This window comes from Mytilus californianus, unplaced genomic scaffold (genome assembly GCF_021869535.1).
Source record: "Mytilus californianus isolate M0D057914Y unplaced genomic scaffold, xbMytCali1.0.p SCAF_4, whole genome shotgun sequence".
NCBI lineage: Eukaryota > Metazoa > Mollusca > Bivalvia > Mytilida > Mytilidae > Mytilus > Mytilus californianus.
The window spans coordinates 16,622,540-16,643,003 of record NW_026262690.1 but is presented as its reverse complement, the minus strand read 5'-3'; the positions used below and the strand labels follow the sequence as shown (position 1 = coordinate 16,643,003).

General features: G+C 33.5%; 1 protein-coding gene and 2 long non-coding RNA genes across 3 annotated transcripts in view; 2 read left to right on the top strand and 1 right to left on the bottom strand.

The window, feature by feature from the left end:
* The window catches only part of LOC127737574 (RING finger protein 145-like), a 33,212-nt gene that overhangs the window by 6,236 nt on the left and 6,512 nt on the right, over nucleotides 1-20,464 (bottom strand). The gene's annotated exons all lie outside the window — the stretch shown is intronic.
* LOC127737575 (uncharacterized) lies at nucleotides 16-11,264 on the top strand. Its single transcript, XR_007999694.1, has 2 exons — nucleotides 16-861; nucleotides 10,640-11,264. It is a non-coding gene; the product is annotated as an uncharacterized LOC127737575 (long non-coding RNA).
* Nucleotides 6,023-7,484, top strand: LOC127737576 (uncharacterized). Its single transcript, XR_007999695.1, has 2 exons — nucleotides 6,023-6,202; nucleotides 6,364-7,484. It is a non-coding gene; the product is annotated as an uncharacterized LOC127737576 (long non-coding RNA).

Below are 20,464 nucleotides of genomic sequence, written 5' to 3'. Positions count from 1 at the left end.
AATCACTACTTAAGGTGGCTCGCCCCAATAAGGACCCCCGGTAGAATTTTTTTATTTTCACATATTTTGTAGATTTTTTCATGCTGAATCCAAAAATGCAAAGAAAAAAGGGGGTCACCAGGCTCGTTTTTCCCTCAAATGGAAGCGAAATGTGCGATTTTGACCCTATTTCCAAATTTTTACACCCTTTCAACAATAACGACTACATCAAATTCAAAGACTTTTAGAACCATGTCAGTATGATTATTATGTGAAAAAACAATTAAATTTGAAATGTAAACGTTCCCCTTGGTTGTTTTAGACTTGAAAATCATTTTATTTTCAGATTTATGTCTAAATTTGGCATTTTTTAATTTCAGTTTAAGGCTAAAAATATTGGTTAAATCGATTTTTCGTAAAATTTCCCCGGTAGATTTTTTTTAAAAACGGATATGTCCAAGCTATGAACTTTTCGAACATTTTAAGGTAAAATAAAATGGGGGTCACCAGGCTTTTAAAAAAGTTACGAGCTTTTGTTTAACCCCTCTACCCCATGAGGTCTGATTTCAATGCACTCCATTAATTACTTTATTGTGATTTTTTTATTGATGTCTTTAAATAAATAATGTTTGTAATTATATCAATGGACGAAAGCTGAATATAAATATGATGAATATTTTACTGTTTGTTATAAAAAAGCGAAATTTTGATTATTTTGGTGAAATACGGTAATTTTTCTGGCGCGAGTTGCTTCCCTCTAATCTGGCGCCATAATCGGACAACAGAAATTTCAGGGTCGCCATTGCTGAGCAGCATACTGCACTGATAAATACGACCATGTGCATGAATAACAGACATAGTGGCGAATAGACAACGATGAAGGTAGAGTCATTACATAAGAAAACATAGATTTTAATATATTAGACAGCCAAATGTTATCAGTATCACGAAAAATACAAAGTGGGGGTTATCTCAAAATACTCGCTACTGTAGAAAATCACTGCGGCTGAAACCTTGCATGGGCTAAATTTCTGTTCTATGTATAATCTTTATGGCTGGTATCTTATTTATGTGTTTACTTGACCCTTAACCTGTTAACTGGCAAGTTGTGAACATGTATAGCCTGTTTTGAAAAATATCCGTGTCAAACAGTCAAAAGAGGAGGGGATGGTCATTTTCAGCATCTCATGACCCCTCTCATGATCTGCGCTACCGTTAGCGTCAAATGAGCCTTGATTTTATATCGTCATTCGTAAAATCTAATTTCGTAGCCACGTTAGGGTCAAATGAAGTTAAATATTTATCGTTAGCGGTCTATAATGCTAGTAAAACAGGTTGGGAACAAACCCTCTATATGGTGTTTATACCTGTATAGAGGAATAATCCTTCTATAGTAGTATAGAGGGATAAAAGGGGTATTTTTGTTTAGACTGGATTTAAAGCAAAATAGGGCAGAATGGCATTTTCTAGTTATATTTGCTATAATCTATAGCACTATATATGCATCAATTATTGCACTTTACTGTATTCTGTATTTCTTTACTAAAAAATGGCCTGGGATGCCCAGTTTTCTGCTAAAGTGACAGAACATGCAATCTATTGTATACCTATCTGAACACCTGATCAACAACAAAAGGGACATGCAGTTGACCTTTAAATTTTATGTTAAATCTAACAAAAGAAATTCTGTTCACTGAGGCATAACTGAGTGGAATTTACCTGATCATCACAGCTTTCAATTATGGTGTACAATAGATTGTATATTCAGTCAGTTTAGCAGTAAACTGGGCATGTGAAATGAAATTTAGAATATAGCAAAGTACTCTTGACCAATGAAATTGTAGAATTGGATGCCTCTTAATTGTGAAGAATGAATGTAAATCATGTTCTTAGTAAGGGATTATCTTATTATTTGGGTCTATTTACAGTTCAAAACAAAGAGTTTCTATAAATGAGTTACAACTGCCCCGAAGCACATTTATCAGATTGAAAGGATTTATCACACAGTGATTGAAACTGACTAAAAGTTGAATTGTGAAACAAACAAAAATCTCAAAATAAGTTGAAGTTTACTGGTGCAGTAAAATTGGTACCGTGAATCGAATTTTATTATGAAAATATTAATAACTTCAAATTACTATAAAATTAAACAATACCAAAGCAATGCAAAAAAAAGATAAAAAAATTCTTTCAGATAAAAAAAACCTAAATCTTATTGGCTGTGAAATAAAATTTAGTTGTAACTCAAATGTATTAATTGATTTTAACTGTAAATAAAAAATGATAATTCCTCACTAAAATATTACATGATTTACGTTCATACTCACAATCAGGAAACATACAATTCCTACCTTTTCTTTCTACTGTTGTGTCACCTAATATCTATAACGCATTTTTTTTAAAAAATATTTCCCAAATGATAAGAAAGTCCTCACATCACTAAAACTTATCCATAAATGACATGCCGAAAAAGGAAGTCATGCATCAATTATAAACTTTGCACTGACAATGAAACTAATTCTTGAATAGATCATTTGAGCATTGAGCACTTTACAATATTCTAAGTTTGTAAGAGAATGATAATCCCTTACTTCATGATAAGTACTTGCTAACGCTCGTACTTATTCATGAAGAAAGGGATTATCATTCTCTTACATATACTAAGTAAAATTGAGAATGGAAATGGGGAATGTGTCAAAGAGACAACAACCCGACCATAGTACAGACAACAGCAGAAGGTCACCAACAGGTCTTCAATGCAGCGATAAATTCCCGCACCCGGAGGCGTCCTTCAGCTGGCCCCTAAACAAATATATATACTAGTTCAGTGGTAATGAACGCCATACTAAACTCCAAATTGTACACAAGAAACTAAAATTAAAAATAATACAAGACTAACAAAGGCTAGACGCTCCTGACTTGGGACAGGCGCAAAAATGCGGCGGGGTTAAACATGTTTATGAGATCTCAACCCTCCCCCTATACCTCTAGCCAATGTAGAAAAGTAAACGCATAACAATACGCACATTAAAATTCAGTTCAAGAGAAGTCCGAGTCTGATGTCAGAAGATGTAACCAAAGAAAATAAACAAAATGACAATAATACATAAATAACAACAGACTACTAGCAGTTAACTGACATGCCAGCTCCAGACTTCAATTAAACTGATTGAAAGATTATGTCTTCATCATATGAATATCAGGCACAATCCTTCCCGTTAGGGGTTTAGTATCATACCATCATAACATATATGAGAAGAACATAACCCGTGTCATGCCAACAACTGGTTTTTATACGACCGCAAAAAAATTTTGTGGTCGTATATTGGTATGACGTTGGCGTCGTCGTCGTCGTCGTCCAGCGTCGTCGTCCGAATACATATTGGTTTTCGCACTCTAACTTTAGTTTAAGTGAATGGATCTTTTTGAAATTTGACCATAAGGTTAAATACCACAAAAGAAAGGTTGGGATTGATTTTGGGGGTTATGGTACCAACAGTTAAGGAATTAGGGGCCAAAAAGGGGCCAAAAATGAGCATTTTCTAGTTTCCAGACAATAACTGTGGAACGGTGTATGGATCTCTCTGAAATTATACTACAAGTTTCCATACCTCAAAGGGATGGTTAGGATTTGCTTTGGGGGGTTATGGCTCAAACCGTTTAGGAATAAGGGGCAAAAAAGGGGGAAAAACAAGGTTGTCCTGGTTAATGGACAAATACTTTAGTACAAAACATAATTTAAAGCAGTGTAAGGGAGATAAATCAAATACATCATTGAAATTATCTCCCTTACACTGCTTTTAAATTATGTATAAAGTAATGGTTAATGAACAATAAAGATAATCTAAAACAGTTTAAGGGAGGTAATCCAAATACAACGTTTTGGTTACTTCCCTTACACTGCTTTTAAATTATGTTTAAAGAAATGCATATTTATAAAGGAAGACCAGTAAAAATATCTGCAAATGTTTTCATCTTTTTTTTTTACAAAAAAATCCATATGAAAGATTTGACACTATATTTTTATTAATTCTATTATAAAAAAGATTAAGTTAGCACTATGGTAAATTTAAATGGGTAATTATGGTTGCCAACTCCATTGGAAATTTGAATTGAGATTATGACCATATCTTGAGGGAAAGAATTTTTTTGGGGGAAAAAGGGGGGGGAATAAAAAGAAATTGTGGGGGGCCAATTTTTTCTCATTTCAGATTTCAGAAATTAAAAAGAATTATTCTTCAAATATTATTTTTTTTTTTCAAATTTCAAATATTGAAAAATTTCAAGAAGTAATCTTTAATTGCACAGTATGGCGCATTAGATTTGTAAAATCTTTGATCACATTTATTTATTTGTTATGCCGAATCTAACAGTATATTTAGATTTTTAATTTTGGGTCCAGTTTTCAAATTGGTCTACATTAATGTCCAAAGGGTCCAAAATTAAACTTTGTTTGATTTTAGCAAAAATTGAATATATGAGGTTCTTTGATATGCTGAATCTAAACATGTATTTAGATTTTTGATTTTTGGCCCAGTTTTCAAGTTGGTCCAAATTGGGGTCCAAAATTAAACTTTGTTTGATTTCAACAAAAATTGAATATATGGGGTTCTTTGATATGCTGAATCTAACCATGTATTTAGATTTTTTATTTGTGGACCCCGTTATCTAATTGGTTCATATTGAGGTCAAAAGGGTCCAAAATTAAACTTTGTTTGATTTCATCTAAAATTGAATTATTGGGGTTCTTTGATATTCCAAATCTAACCGTGTATTTAGGTTTTTAATTTTGGGTCCTGTTTTTTAAATTGGTCTACATTGAGGTCCAAAGGGTCCAAAATTAAACTTAGTTTGATTTTAACAAAAATTGAATTCTTGGGGTTCTTTGATTTGCTGAATCTAAACATGTGTTTAGATTTTTGATTATGGGCCCAGTTTTCAAGTTGGTCCAAGATAGGGTCCAGTATTTAAACTTTGTTTGATTTCAACAAAAATTGAATATATGGGGTTCTTTGATATGTTGAATCTAAACATGTATTTAGATTTTTGATTATGGGCCCAGTTTTCAAGTTGGTCCAAATTGGGGTCCAAAATTAAACTTTGTTTGATTTCAACAAAAATTGAATATATGAGGTTCTTTGATATGCTGAATCTAACCATGTATTTAGATTTTTTATTTGAAGGCCCCGCTATCAAATTGGTTCATATTGAGGTCAAAAGGGTCCAAAATTAAACTTTGTTTGATTTCATCGAAAATTGAATTATTGGGGTTCTTTGATATGCCAAATCTAACCGTGTTTTTAGATTTTTAATTTGGGTCCCGTTTTTAAATTGGTCTTCATTGAGGTCCAAAGGGTCCAAAATTAAACTTAGTTTGATTTTAACAAAAATTGAATTCTTGGGGTTCTTTGATATGCTGAATCTAAACATGTGTTTAGATTTTTGATTATGGGCCCAGTTTTCAAGTTGGTCCAAGTTGGGGTCCAAAATTAAACTTTTTTTGATTTCAACAAAAATTGAATATATGGGGTTCTTTGATATGCTGAATCTAACCATGCATTTAGAATTTTTATTTGTGGGCCCCCCTATCAAATTTTTTCATATTGAGGTCAAAAGGGTCCAAAATTAAACTTTGTTTGATTTCATCAAAAATTGAATTATTGGGGTTCTTTGATATTCCAAATCTAACCGTTTATTTAGATTTTGAATTTTAAGTCCCGTTTTTATACGACCGCAAAAAAATTTTTGTGGTCGTATATTGGTATGACGTTGGCGTCGTCGTCGTCGTCGTCGTCGTCCGGCGTCGTCGTCCGAATACACATTAGTTTTCGCACTCTAACTTTAGTTTAAGTGAATGGATCTCATTGAAATTTTACCATAAGGTTCAATACCACAAAAGGAAGGTGGGGATTGATTTTGGGGGTTATGGTACTAACAGTTAAGGAATTAGGGGCCAAAAGGGGCCAAAAATAAGCATTTTTGTAACTTCCAGACATAACTTGTGTGTAAGTGTATGGATCTCTCTGACATTGTACCACAAGGTTCTGACATTGTACCACAAGGTTCCATATCACAAAGGGAATGCTGGGATTGATTTTGGGGGTAATTGTCTCCAAATTTTAGGAATTAGGGGCCAAAAAGGGGCAAAAAACAAGCATTTTTCTAGTTTCATGACAATAACTTGTTTGTAAGTGTATGGATCTTTATGAAATTGTACTACAAGGTTCCATATCACAAAGGGAATACTGGGATTGATTTTTGGGGTAATTTCCTCCAAATATTAGGAATTAGGGGCCAAAAAGGGGCAAAAAACAAGCATTTTTCTAGTTTCATGACAGTAACTTGTTTGTAAGTGTATGGATCTTTATGAAATTGTACTACAAGGTTCCATATTACAAAGGGAAGGCTGGGATTGATTTTGGGGGTTTTCCCTCAAAATTTTAGTAATTAGGGGCCATAAAAGGGCAAAAAAAACATGCATTTTTCTAGTTTCAGGACAATAACTTGTGTGTAAGTGTATGGATCTTTATGAAATTGTACTGCAAGGTTCCATATCACAAAGGGAAAGCTGGAATTGAGTTTGGGGGTAATTGCCCTAAACGTTTAGGAATTTGGGGCCAAAAAGGGGCCAAAAAACAAGCATTTTTCTAGTTTCCAGACAATAACTTGTGTTCAAGTGTATGAATCTCTCTGAAATTGTACTGCAAGGTACCATACCACAAAGGGAAAGCTGGGATTGAGTTTGGGGGCGATGAATCATAAGGGGGTTCAAAAAATTGGGGGGGGGATTTTTTTTTTCCTTTTTTTTCTTTAACATTTTCCATTTTAAATTGGTTATTTCTGATTTATATATAAAAGCAAATAATAATGATATGGTTTGAATAGGCATACATGTGAACCTCCCGACGGGAGTACAATAATCCCGTTTTCAGGGGTCTCCTCCCCCCCTCCCGTTGAAAAAATCCCGTGTATGAAATTTTTCATGAATGCCCAACATAACATCTCAGGCATCTGGTGTAACTGACATTACCTGAAGTTATATTTTACCTGTAAATCAATTAACATGCATAATTATATGGCTTCACTTGTCAGCTTGGGTGTCAAACATACTGGTAAGCAACGATTTTTACCTCAGGCTAACTGCCGTTGTGTAACAAAAACTGTGTATTTATTGGGTTACTTCCCTTGATTTATCCTGTTTTAAGTTACTTTCCTTTTAATAATGAAAATTTTTAAAAGAATATAAATAAAATATAAATTGAACAAATAATCATAAAAGGATGGTTATTAAATGATTTTAAATGTCTTAGGACAAATAAAAAAATAGTAATTTGAAAATTATTTGAGGATTCTATACTTCCTTTTAAGGCTTAAATTGAAATTTATATAATAACTATGACCCTAACTTTACAGATAGAATGAATTTCTGAGTTTGCAAATAAAAACTATTTGCAAGAGAAAAAAAATAAAAATAAAAACTATTTGCAGACAGCTAAACAAATGTTCTGGTTGCAATGATTGTTTTATAGAATATGAAGTAAAAAATTTAAAGAACATACTGGAAAAAAACAATGTTAGATTGAACATGTAGAATATAAAGATGGAGAAACTTTATAAGTACAAGGGTACTATAAACATAATAAATTGGTTGGAAAGTTGAAGAAAACACTCTTTAAAAGACCATTTTTACAGCACACGGTTACATTTACAACAAAATTAATGTCGATTAAAAACCTCCTGATCTGAGTCCTAATCTCCTGACCAAAATTTCCCAATCTCCTGATCTGAGTTTCACAGTCCATCACATGTATGAATAGGTAAATTGAAAATTTTTAAGTTCTTAGACCACTTTCATTCTGTGTCAGAAACCTATGCTGTGTCAAATATTTAATTACAATCCAAATTCAGTGCTGTATCAAGCTTGAATGTTGTGTCCATACTTGCCCCAACTGTTCAGGGTTCGACCTCAGCGGTCGTATCAAGCTGCGCCCCAGCGGAGCATTTTATTTAAATTGGTCTACATTAAGGTCCAAAGGGTCCAAAATTAAACTTAGTTTGATTTTAGCAAAAATTGAATTCTTGGGGTTCTTTGATATGCTGAATCTAAACGTGTTTAGATTTTTGATTATGGGCCCAGTTTTCAAGTTTGTCCAAGTTGGGGTCCAAAATTAAACTTTGTTTGATTTTAACAAAAATTGAATATATGGGGTTCTTTGATATGCTGAATCTAACCATGTATTTTGATTTTGGACATTGGACCATAATAGGTAAATTAAAAAAATTCAAGTTCTTAGACCACATTCTTTCTGTGTCATAAACCTATGCTGTGTCAAATATTTAATAACAATCCAAATTCAGAGCTGTATCAAGCTTGAATGTTGTGTCCATACTTGCCCCAACTGTTCAGGGTTCGACCTCTGCGGTCGTATCAAGCTGCGCCCCAGCGAAGCATTTTATTAAATAAATGTTTTTAGTGCCGATGCAAAGACCCTATAAGTGAATCAATATTAACGCCAAAATATGCAATCTTTAATGACCTGAAAACAGTATCGTAACTATATCCCTTCTTAATAAGTCTATTTAAAGGTTTTTTTAGCTTCAGAGGTGAATACTGACATTTTTGTGCTTTATAAAGAATATTTCCATAAAAAATTGGATGTGAAATACCTGAACGTATAAGAAGTCTGCATGTTGAGCTATATTTACGAATGATGTCCTTATACCGATGATTAAGTACATCAATTGGTGCATCAAATGTAGCAGGTTACTGCCATAATAAGTAGAAAATGCCATTCTGCCCTATTTTGCTTTAAATCCACTCTAAACAAAAAGAGGAATAATTTTATCCAGTCTATAGAAGGATTATTCCTCTATACAGGTTTAAACACCAGTGGCGGATCGGGGGGTCCGGGGTTGAAACCCCCACCTTTTTTTTGACGATCAATGCATTTGAATGGGGACATATAGTTGGAACCCCCCCTTTATCCTGGGTTAGGAACCCCCCTTTTATGAATGGCTGGATCCGCCCCTGAACACCATATAGAGGGTTTGTTCCCAACCTGTAAAATGGGGTACCCCATAACTTCCCTCGGACAGGGGTTTATGATTACCACTCCCTATCCCCAACTCCCATTTCTCTTCCCTTTTACTCTAAAAATTTTCTCCCCTAACTTCTACTTCCATCCTCCTTGCTCCCAGACAAAAAAGTTGCAAAATATTTTTCCCAGATTATTCATCCCCCCTCTTTTCAAATTCTTGTCCTTTCAATTAACCAAAAATCATGTTCGCTCCAATTCACGTTGATCCCTTTTACATTCCCACCCTGCGTCTGTTTGTACCCTTCCTTTTATCTAAATCATGCTTTTGTTAGTATAGTTCTATAACAATAAAATAAAGATATATTAAGTTTATTTTTATTGGTTAAAAATAAAGTGACTCACATGAGATCAAAGGTTTTTTTTTCTATTTATAATCTTCATAAGATTTACCTCTACCAAATTGGTTACTTTTATTTTCACTTCAGACCAGGCTAACGGTAACGGACCTGCACATGATACCCCCTTTTCTCGCTTCCTTGTCCCTCATTCCCATGTTCCCTTACCCCTGTCAACCCGCTCAAGGGGTTCGATTGTTTCGTTTGTTTTCTTGAGAATATAAATGGCCTGATTTGTAAATTATAACCACTAGAGTACGAGGCAATACATTTTATTGATGAATTTGTCATGAACACTATTTGTTTCCAATTAAACACCCCCCCCTGTCTCTCTTTTGTATAAGAAATTTCATAACGTCAAGTATCAGGTTTAAACATAATACACGTAGGGCTTATCTTGTTTACCAAATAACACATACATTTGAGTTGAAAAATTCATTATTATTTTGTGCTTAGTATTTTTAACAGAAAAATTTGTATATCCCCTATTCCAAACAGGTTACAAGACACCTCAGCATAATTTGGTTGACGAGGAGTACAAATGAAGCTCAGCTGCATTTTAGAATTTTTAGGCATAGAAATAACTTGTCCCTGGCATCGAAACAGCATGCCCCGAGAAGTCTGTATTCAACATATATATAAAAACAAAATCACTATTTACACTTGCTGTGCATGTATTTTATTTTGTTTGCTCATTATTGTTGCCACAAATTCTTCATTTTTTTACGCCGTAGTGGAGTGGGCATTAAGTTTTACCCTTGTCTGTCTGTACGTATGTCCCAAAATTGGTGTCCGTTCTCTAACTTCAGTTTGCCTCAACCAAATGTTATGAAACTTATACACAATGCTTATTACCAACAAACACAGCTCAAGTTTGAATTTTTTTTTGGTGGTGTCACTTTTACTGTTCTAGAGTTATGCCCCTTTACAAATGGAAACATTGCTGATTTTTTTGTTTCCGTTCTCTATCTTTAGTTTGCCTCATCCAAATGTTATGAAACTTATACACATTACTTATTACAACAAAATTCAGATCAAGTAAAACTTTGGGTAGTGTCACTCTTACCGTTCTTTAGTTAAGCTCCTTTATAACTTTATATGCAAGTGGGGCATCATCTGTGTCCCATTGACACATTCCCCATTTATTTAAAATATGAACTACAGTATGCTTTTAAATGTCAATCATGGTTGATTTTCTGACAGAATTACTCTGACATTTAATTTCAGGCTTCAAGTACATGTAAGAGGAAGGAGTGATTTGTTGTGAAAGATCCTGGAATGTTCAACTTTACTTGGAAACTATTGGCAAAGTACTGACAGAATTTACACGAGAAGCCAGTATCATCTTGTCTTGCAATTGGGAACTATATGTAAAATGCAGAAACTTAAGAACAACATTAGAAGCCAAGATCAACAATACTTGGAACTACATGTATAATCAAAGTACTGTCAGAATCCATATGAGAGAACCCAAGATCATCTACACTTGGTGTCTATATGCAAAGTGTTGTCAGAAACCACTTAAGAAGCCAAGATCAACTATAATTTTGAACTATATGCTTTAGTGCTGTCAAAATCCATAAAAAAAAATCCAAGATCAAAAGGACCTACTTTACCTACCTGTCCCAATGATGAATACAGATTACTGAGTCTTATAAAAAACACTGATGAAGAATATTGATATAAAAATAATGAAAATATAGAGCTGATCAGCTAATGATTATACATGTACATGATGTATACATGTCAACAATTACTAGTATATTGAAATTTACAATGCTAATAAATGTTTTATAAATTTGATCTCATAGACATTTTAGGAATAAAAATCAAAAATGTTTCAAAAAATGAATTTTAATAGAGCTGAATTAATTTTTTTTTTTGCTGTCTGTAGTGAATTTTGCTGCAAACACAATTCATGATATTCAAACTGCTATATATGCAGTTGTCTATAATACAGAAGGTAGCTATGAGATTTGTAAATTTTGGAAATCATAATACCAAGTGGCAGTTGTGGTAAATGCACATGCCTTTGCCTCATCTTTTACCTCACCAACCCCTGACCTAAATGGCCACTTGAATTATTTTACATCATTTGTCATTTGTTTTCCATCCATATGCTATTCAGTTTCTATTTCAAACGTTATATTTTCTGGATAAAAGCAGAAATAAAATACAGTTTTGTTCAATGAGACAGCAACCAAACAAAACAACCAAAAGAATTATATATTGTCTGGGAAAACTTGTGTCTCACTATTAACTGACAACATTTTTACCTACTGTAAATTCAGAAATTATTGCGTTCATTTATTATTGCGATTTTTGTCGAATGGACTAAATTGCGAGTTTAATTATTGCGATTACAAAAAAAATCTGCATAAAGATCTATAATTCAGTTATCAGAATGCAAGTTCTTATTATTGCAATATTCACCCTGTCGCATTATTTGCATTAATAATAACCTCACAATAATTTCTAAATTTACAGTATCACAATGATCCAGATTAATATTGTTTTGTAAATTTAGATATGCACTCAAATTAATACAGATTGCTACAAAGATCTCAAGCATATTTCATGGATCAGTGATCAAAGTTAAAGTTACCTGATGAGGGTTGTTTATCAGATACCGTTAGCAATAGGTCATTTGTCAATGTCATGTTTTTGTGTTTTTGTCTGTTTTTTCTAATACTAAAAGTACATGTAGTAGATAAACTATATGTATGCAATGATTCACAAATGTAAGGAGTACATGTCTGTCTGGCAGTTGTCATTGACCACATTTGCATGGTTCATTGGTCAATGGTAAGTCCTCTTTTAACATGCTACATTGTGTAATCAATGGGTTATTATATTTGGTGTATGGTATGATTATTAAATGTATATATTGAAATATTAAGTAAAAAGATGTGATATGATTGTATAAATGAGACACTCCACAAGAGACCACATGACACAGAAATAAACAACTAAATGTCACCATACGACCTTCGACAATGAGTAAAACCTATACTGCATAGTTGGGTATAAAAGCCCTCCAAATGCATATGACAAATGTACAATTTAAAACAATTGAAACGGCATGATTTATGTACAAAATAATGAATGAAAAACAAATCTGCCTGTCTTGCAGGCTCTATCTGAACTTAACCTTATGTTCATGGTTTTGTCTGTTACTGGCATACTATATATATGTTTAAAATATTTATTTGATGGGGTGATTGTAACAGAGGCGGATTTAGGGGGAGGGCCCATTGGTTGATTATATAGGGAATCACTGAAGCATGACTGGAGCAGGCCTCTCTTAGGCAAAAATATATGATGAGGTCAATAAAGTTTCCATAACTTCTTCGTCTGTCATCTTTCTTGGTGTTCCCGGTTCTGATTTTATCAACCAAATTTTCTCTTTTAACACTTTGGTATTCTAGTCTTACATTACACTACATGAAACCCAAGCATTATAGGGAAAAGGTTACATTTTTACCTACGCAATATATGAAAAGGTATACATTTTTGAAATATAAATTTTTGAAAAAGGTGGGCCCCAGCGGCACCCCCTATCAATTAAGTATTGAAGTGCCCCCTCCTACCCCAAATAGCGCCGCAAAGCATGTGGTATTGAGGGATAATAGCATATACCGATATATAAGGCCGGAATACTAGTAAGGTCCCGGTTGCTATTGACCAATTTTCATCTACATGATCAAAGGTTGAAAATTGCAAATTATTGAAATGTCCGTTTTTTTTCTGCGTAAAACAAATAATGTGTTGCTCGAGTTCCGTTAGTCTATTATAATAACTCATTCTAAATCAATTATTTTAGTTTTTACGCTGATATTTCCTCTTTTTTTTTAATGCGAACTCTGTTGGCATATTGATAGATACAACAGAAAATAGAAAATTAACAAATAGCAAAATAAGTAAAAGGAAAATATTATAAATAGAAAACATTGGCCCCGAGGTCTCATGTTAAAGGACTAGAGTTCCAAATTTCATAGAATCATGATACGAGAAAATTTGTTATATATGTTCGTGCCCATTATTTGATAAAGTATATAAATCTTTAAATGAAAATGTTATGTATGACTGTCAAGTATTTAGTCTTTGTTTGAAAATTGTAATGTCCAAAAAAAAATTTGGAAAATAAAAAATACCTAACTATTATCAAAATTTTGCAGTGTTAAAATATTTCACATACTCCGGAATTGTTATGTTCAAAAATTTTTGGCAAATAAAAAATACGTAACTATATATATTATCAAAATTTTACAGTGGGAAAATATTTCACATACTCCGGAATAAGATCCTACCAATACTTGGAAATGAAGATAGTTCAAGTAAAAAAGAGATTTATGACAGTAACAAAATGTTATAATACGCCAAACGGATAAAACGGTTAAAAGCTCATTAGAGCTTATGTTGACTCTGTTTGTATACTTTGTCGACTCTAAATAAAGCTTATTTATTTATTTATTATTTACAGCGTGCAGATGAACCCCGATGCCTTTATATTATAGCATACTATATGGGTTTTACTTGTTTTTGAAAGCCGAAAGGTGACATGCAGTTGTTTACATCGCTATCCTTTGTTTACGGTTAAACATTGCGTCATTGGCAAAATATTTTCATATAGATACTAATACATCTAAAAGACATCTTTTGATATATTCAACCAGTATTTAAATGAAAATAGGGTGCGAACGGATCCAAGGGGCGAACGTGTAGAGTGAGAATGTGTTTTTGGAGCGAACGCACCAGATACCGTCGTACAACTACAAGTCAATATTTATATTTTCTTTTTTTCTGTGTTATGCTTTAATATATCATGTATAATTCTGTTCTTTTTATGTGAAAAATGAACAAACCACTCTGTAGTCCTGACCGTACGTATTTCCTGTTTTGTGGCTTTTGTAGAACGTTTTGCATGGTTTGTTGACATCGGGAAAGGGTGCTTTCATACACGCCCGCGTTCCAATGTCGTCAAAACTGTTTTTGAGAAAACCCCTCAAAGCGACCGTTTCCAAGGCGCTCGTCGTTAGTAACATGCGTTAAAATATGCGCACTGTTAAAGGGCCGAGCCACCTTAACATAAAGATTCAGCACCCAAATTTTTTGAACATGTAATTTCATCCCCTTACTTAATATTTCATGCATAAAATATCAAGAAATAAATTGGGAAAGTGTATAAAAAAAAATGCAAGTTATACACTGTTCACACTAGGGACTATATTCGCAGACAACGTAAACCAAAGGACGATAACTGTGTCCTTGGACCAAGTGTCCAATCAAGTTGATAGTGAAGTGTTGAAACAATATTTTAATGACGCAACAGGGTCAAACGCAAAAGTGATTCAGGTTAATTGCGTTTTGCTCTGATTTTATAGTTTAATTGTGTTTGCATCAGATATGAATATTGTTTCACCTTTCATATTCATAACTGATTTGTTAGTGTATTTTCGATCAGTTCCTGATTTACAAATCATCAATAAAGTTACAGGTATCACTCATGCGTATCGTTATACAGGATTATAATATTACACACTTATCTATAAATAGCTGAAACAGCGATTTCGTTTTAAGGTGTATAGAAATGCACACGTAGTGATTTAACTAATTTACGCTATACAAAGTAACCCAGTGTCGTAATTGTGCAGAGCCATTTATAAATGTTACGTAAATATATGAAGAATCGCGTATGCTTCTGTCTTTAGTTAACACAAATTAATGCTAAGTACCTATTAACTGATATAATTCAAAAGCATAACAAAATCTGAAAACAGGTTTCTTCAAATGACTTATTTTCAATTAATTCTAATTTTCTTTTATCCCGGCGCTATAGGATAGTATAGACTAGGGATGGGTTGATGTAGACATGCGTCGAATTCCTTTTCACACCAACGTTCAGCACGGTACAGTGAAGTTCTGATGCCAAAACAGTCAACTTATAAGGTCAACTTTCAAAGGGGAAAATAATAAGACTTAATACAGACAATGTTTCAGGAAGGGAGGAATATTATACACACATAGGCGACGATACAGGTCCGTTGGCTTGGTTTTCTCAGTGCCGTAAGGTGTTTGAAAGCAGGTATATATATATATATATATATATAGATTGCCTAACAATGTAATTTTAACACACTATTTAGTATGTAAATATAAGAATGTTTAAAATATTTACAAAATGATGAAAATAAACGCAATATTTCGCTAGACTAACTAGCTTTATCAAGCGTGCATCTATCCAGGTGAAATCGGATGTAGATGATAAGAAACTTTTGCAGCTCAATGTATATGTTGCACTTGAATTTAGCTGCCTTGAAAATAATACATAATTTGGATGAAGTTCAAGATTTTTACAAAATTGGTAGTTGAAGTTAGCAACGTCCATTGGCCAATATTACAGGATAAAAAGGACGACGCTGTGTACTAAATTATTCTTTATCTTTCCTGTATCTTTTCTCATCTTTTTCGTTAAGACCATCAGGTTCTAAAGTGTGGAGTTGGTGGATCCAAAAATTTTCTCTTCTCCTTCTCGCCGTGGTGTCCCACTCAGTGTTGACTTCTATGATTTGGAAAGTAACATTATCAAAAGAATGTTTCGTTGAACGAAGATGTCTTGTGAGAGGACAGTTTTTGTTAGTTTTGTACCATGAACGATGGTTATTGAGCCGAATATTAAATTTGTCCATTGTTTCTCCCACATACTGAATGCCACAAGTGTCACATGTTAATATATAAATTGAGTTCTCCGTTTTACAGTTGGAATTTGAGTAGATGGTATAATTTTGTTTAGTAACGGAGCTGATGAAAGAACTGCTTGTATTGGCAGCTTTACAACACAAGCAGTTCCTTCGACCACATTGTTTGTAGCAACCGGGAGATGGAGTAGGCTGCTTTGCTAATACAGATGTCACTAATTTGTCACGGATGTTTTTAGGTCTTCTGAAGGCCATGACTGGTGGTGAGGGAAATACTTTTTTAAGATTTGAATCATTTTCTATAATTTTCCAATGCTTCTGAACAATGGAAGACACATTTTTAAAATCAGGATGGTAAGTGAGTACAAGGGGTGTTCTGTTAGCTGCTTTATTCTTATCTTTGTACTCTAGAAGTTCTTGGCGACTAGTTTTGTTTGCTCTTTCGAAAGCGCTATCAATGATGTTGTTATTGTATCCTCGAACAACTAGATGTTTACGTAGTTGTCCAAGTCTAGCATTTTGCGTATTTTCAGTAGAGCATATTCTCTTGATTCGCAATGCCTGGCTGAATGGGATGCCACGGGAGCAGTGTTTAGGATGGCAACTTTTAGGAGAAAGGAATTGATGTTTGTCCGTTTGTTTGGTATGAAGGTCCGTTATAATGGTTCCGTTCTTGATGTAACTCGTAGTGTCGAGGAAGTTTATTTTCTCCATAGATGATTCATATGTAAATTTTATTGAATGGTGGAAAGAGTTACAGTGTCCTAGAAATTCATTAAGATGTTCTTGTGAATATATATATATGTAGGACGCTGTATTGCATTGGTCACGTTGAAATGCGATGGTCTGCGCAGAAGTGCAATGGTCTATTAGACCCGTGATTGCTACAGACGTCCAATTATTATGAGAGTTTAATTTTTTTTATAGTTAGTATATATAAATACCACAAATTCAATATTTTCTCCAGTTGCAGTAAAAACCATCTACCGAGTAATCTATCTAACTTCTTGTGCTCATTCACAGCAGCCGTATAGATATTTCGTTTATTTTGTTTCGTTCTGAATAATCAAGAAGTATATGCACTTCAAACAACTTCCACGTTTTTCAGTCATTGCAATTAGTACTGGTTAATTGTAAAGGAAAAAACCTTATGTAGTTTCTATAGTTGTCAATTCCTGAACGATTGTATACACGACTAATTTTTTTGTCTAAGCTATTTACTAAGTACACTACAACGTTACAGTTAGGACTGAAAATGTAATAACTATTTACCATGACTGTTTTAAATTAAACAGTGATTAATGTAGAAGCTGGGACTATTACACTAATGTTAGTGTTTTCCTTAAAGAAAAAATGAAAAACTACTTCTGGCAAACAAATTGATATCTACATTGGCATGTAAACATGAAAAATATAGATTATGTAGTCCATTGCACTTCAGCGTTACCACCATTGCACTTCGGCGTAGCAAACAACAAGATAGTGTCACAATGCCACCATCACACTTCAGAGTCAAACCATCGCATTTCAGCGTGACCATCGCGGTTCGGAGTACCATCGTGATTCAGATTCCTACATACATACATGTAAAATAATTTAAAGCGTTGTCAGATCTATTTGTGTAAATAAAAGGAGATGTAGGGTATCATAAATAAGACAGCAACCAAATTAACGCCAACGCTAAACAAGGTCAACACTCTATTTTCTTCAATGGATACATGTATTTACAATATTTAAAAAAATAGATAATTGTGGACTCCCAAAATATGCAATCAACACAAAATCCCTTAAATAGAAAAATTAAAATACACAAATTTAGGAGACCTTAAGGCAATGAGCAGGAACGAACTCCGTTGCTAACATCTGAGAAAACAATACTCACAGCTTCATGTACATGTTTGTATTATAATATTATGACAACAAATGGTATATAGTTGAACTTTGGTAGATGCATGTGAATAGTGCTGGCGAATGTTCAAAACCATAGTTTTAGTAAATATGTTTTGCCATGGTCCAGAAATTAGCCAGTCATATATTTATAACATAAAAATAAGAAGATGTGGTATGATTACCAATGAGGTAAATATCCACCAGAGACAAAATGACGAAGATGTTAGCAAATATAAGTCAACCTACGGCATTTAACAATGCGAAAAAATCATACCACATTGCAAGCTATAAAAGGATTCGACATGAAAAATGTTAACAATTTCAAACGACAAAACCAACTGCATATCATTGATTTATGTACAAAACAATCATAAACGAAAAGCAAATATAATACACAACAACAAACGACAACCAATGTAATACAGGCTCATGATATTGGTACAGCAAAACATCGAACTTGGCGGGATTAACCATGTTTGCGGGCGCCCAACCCACCCCTAACCTGGCACAGTGGTGTTAAAGCGCAACATACATCAATAAAAGCGATGTTCCTTTGCTTTTTGTGTTTTTGCTGTGTATGAATTGATTTTGAGTCATGGATGGATACCCCATATCCTTTCTTTTATATTATGTATGAACTAATTGTGAAAACCAGTTGAAAAGGAGTTGACTCATCAGACTTGGAGAGTCACACATGTATTCACTTTACTTCATAACATGCCTTATACACTACTGGAACCGGCTCAAGCCAGATATAGGAGCAATTAGTTCGGGTATAATAAAGATTCAGTGGGATCTCAAACGTTTGTGAGTAATTTTATCGGAACAATTGATGAAAGATATTGATCACACTTTTCTCAAAAACAAACAATCAAACAGAGAGTAAATAAATTACATGTCTGCTGAAAAAAAAAAGTTTACCGAAATTAGAATAGGCAAAAGCGCAAGTGATTAAAAAAATTAAGCTCTTTCCAGGTGATAAAAATCGCCACACACAAAAAGAAAATGGTAACCCTTAAAATACTATATAGACCTTTCCAATGTTCCACTTCTTTTACCCCAATACAATATAATATATGCAGAGAGGAATATTCTGAATGGATGAAACTACAAATTAAAAAAAAAAAAAATCAATATAATAAGCTATTAAACGGCAAGCATTTTAGAAAAGCTATTACTTGTATTACCAATAATTAACAAGTTCAGGGTCGAATCCGATACCGATACCAATAGTATATGTCACATGTAGTTTCCGGTTGTAGTCACCTGTTACCTTCTGTAAATCCCTCTTCCTCTATCAGGAGAACCTGGAATTCTTCCAGTAGTTCTTTTATATCTATATGACACTGATATCTATATGACACTGTAGGGTACTATTTAACAAGTCTGTTTTCTTCCACCTCAATACCACTTTTGTTTTTGGTTAATTAGTTAAAAATTGATTTAGTTTATAGTAAGTTTGTTGTAGTAAGAAAACCAGGACGGGTTCAAACAGAAAGATTTTGAAAGCAGAGAAAACTGTGCACCTTTCAATCAGCATGACTTTATCAGATGACAATACGAATACTAAAAATCAATATCTAATTAAACAAATCTATATCTTCTGTAATCTAAAGATCCAGGAAAATTCCATCAAATTGTAAATAAATCGCATGTTGAAAAATAATGCCAATCACGAAAACATTAAAATTTAAGTGAAATAAATACTGTTTTATTAAGTCTCCCCTTTGACGAAGAGAGGCATACCGGTTTAGTAGTATTTATTCTTCAATTAACGTTTCTGGATCTTCTCTTCTCATACAATCTTTTTCCGAACCAAACCTTTTTTTTTATCTTTTTAAATTACTTTTTATAATAAGCATATTGGTGTATAACCATGGAACGATATGTCACATATTATCGTGACCTTCATGTGACTTTTTTTTTTTTTTTACCTCACGGTAATAATAGTTGATTTTATTAATATTTTCATGTCCGGAACATAACTTTTATATATTTTGACAAAGGTTTTTGATATCTGCAAATGGTGGAGCACATCTACCATGGATGATGATATTTGACCTTGATCTTGAAGGTCAAATTATTGATTTTAGATCGTCCACTTTAAAACCATGAATATTTGGAGGTCATATTAAGACCTTTCGATGCATTTAAATGTTGCCCCAGAAAGGCCAAACCCTACCCATCATATCATGAATTGTTAAAAGTATGAAAAATGGTTCCAACTAACCGACATAATTGCCTTGATAAGACCTAATCACCATTGATTTCGTTCACTGGTAAACAGGCCCCGCCACCTGAATATCAATTGTTAAATATCATGAAACCGGTTCATATCCTCACTCTTTACAGTGCACCATATATGTTTTCTAGGGTCCTATTATACCGTTAATTGTTAAGTATACCATAAACTGATGTTTTATTGCATTATAATACCTTTTCAGTACTAGAATGTCTTTGATGA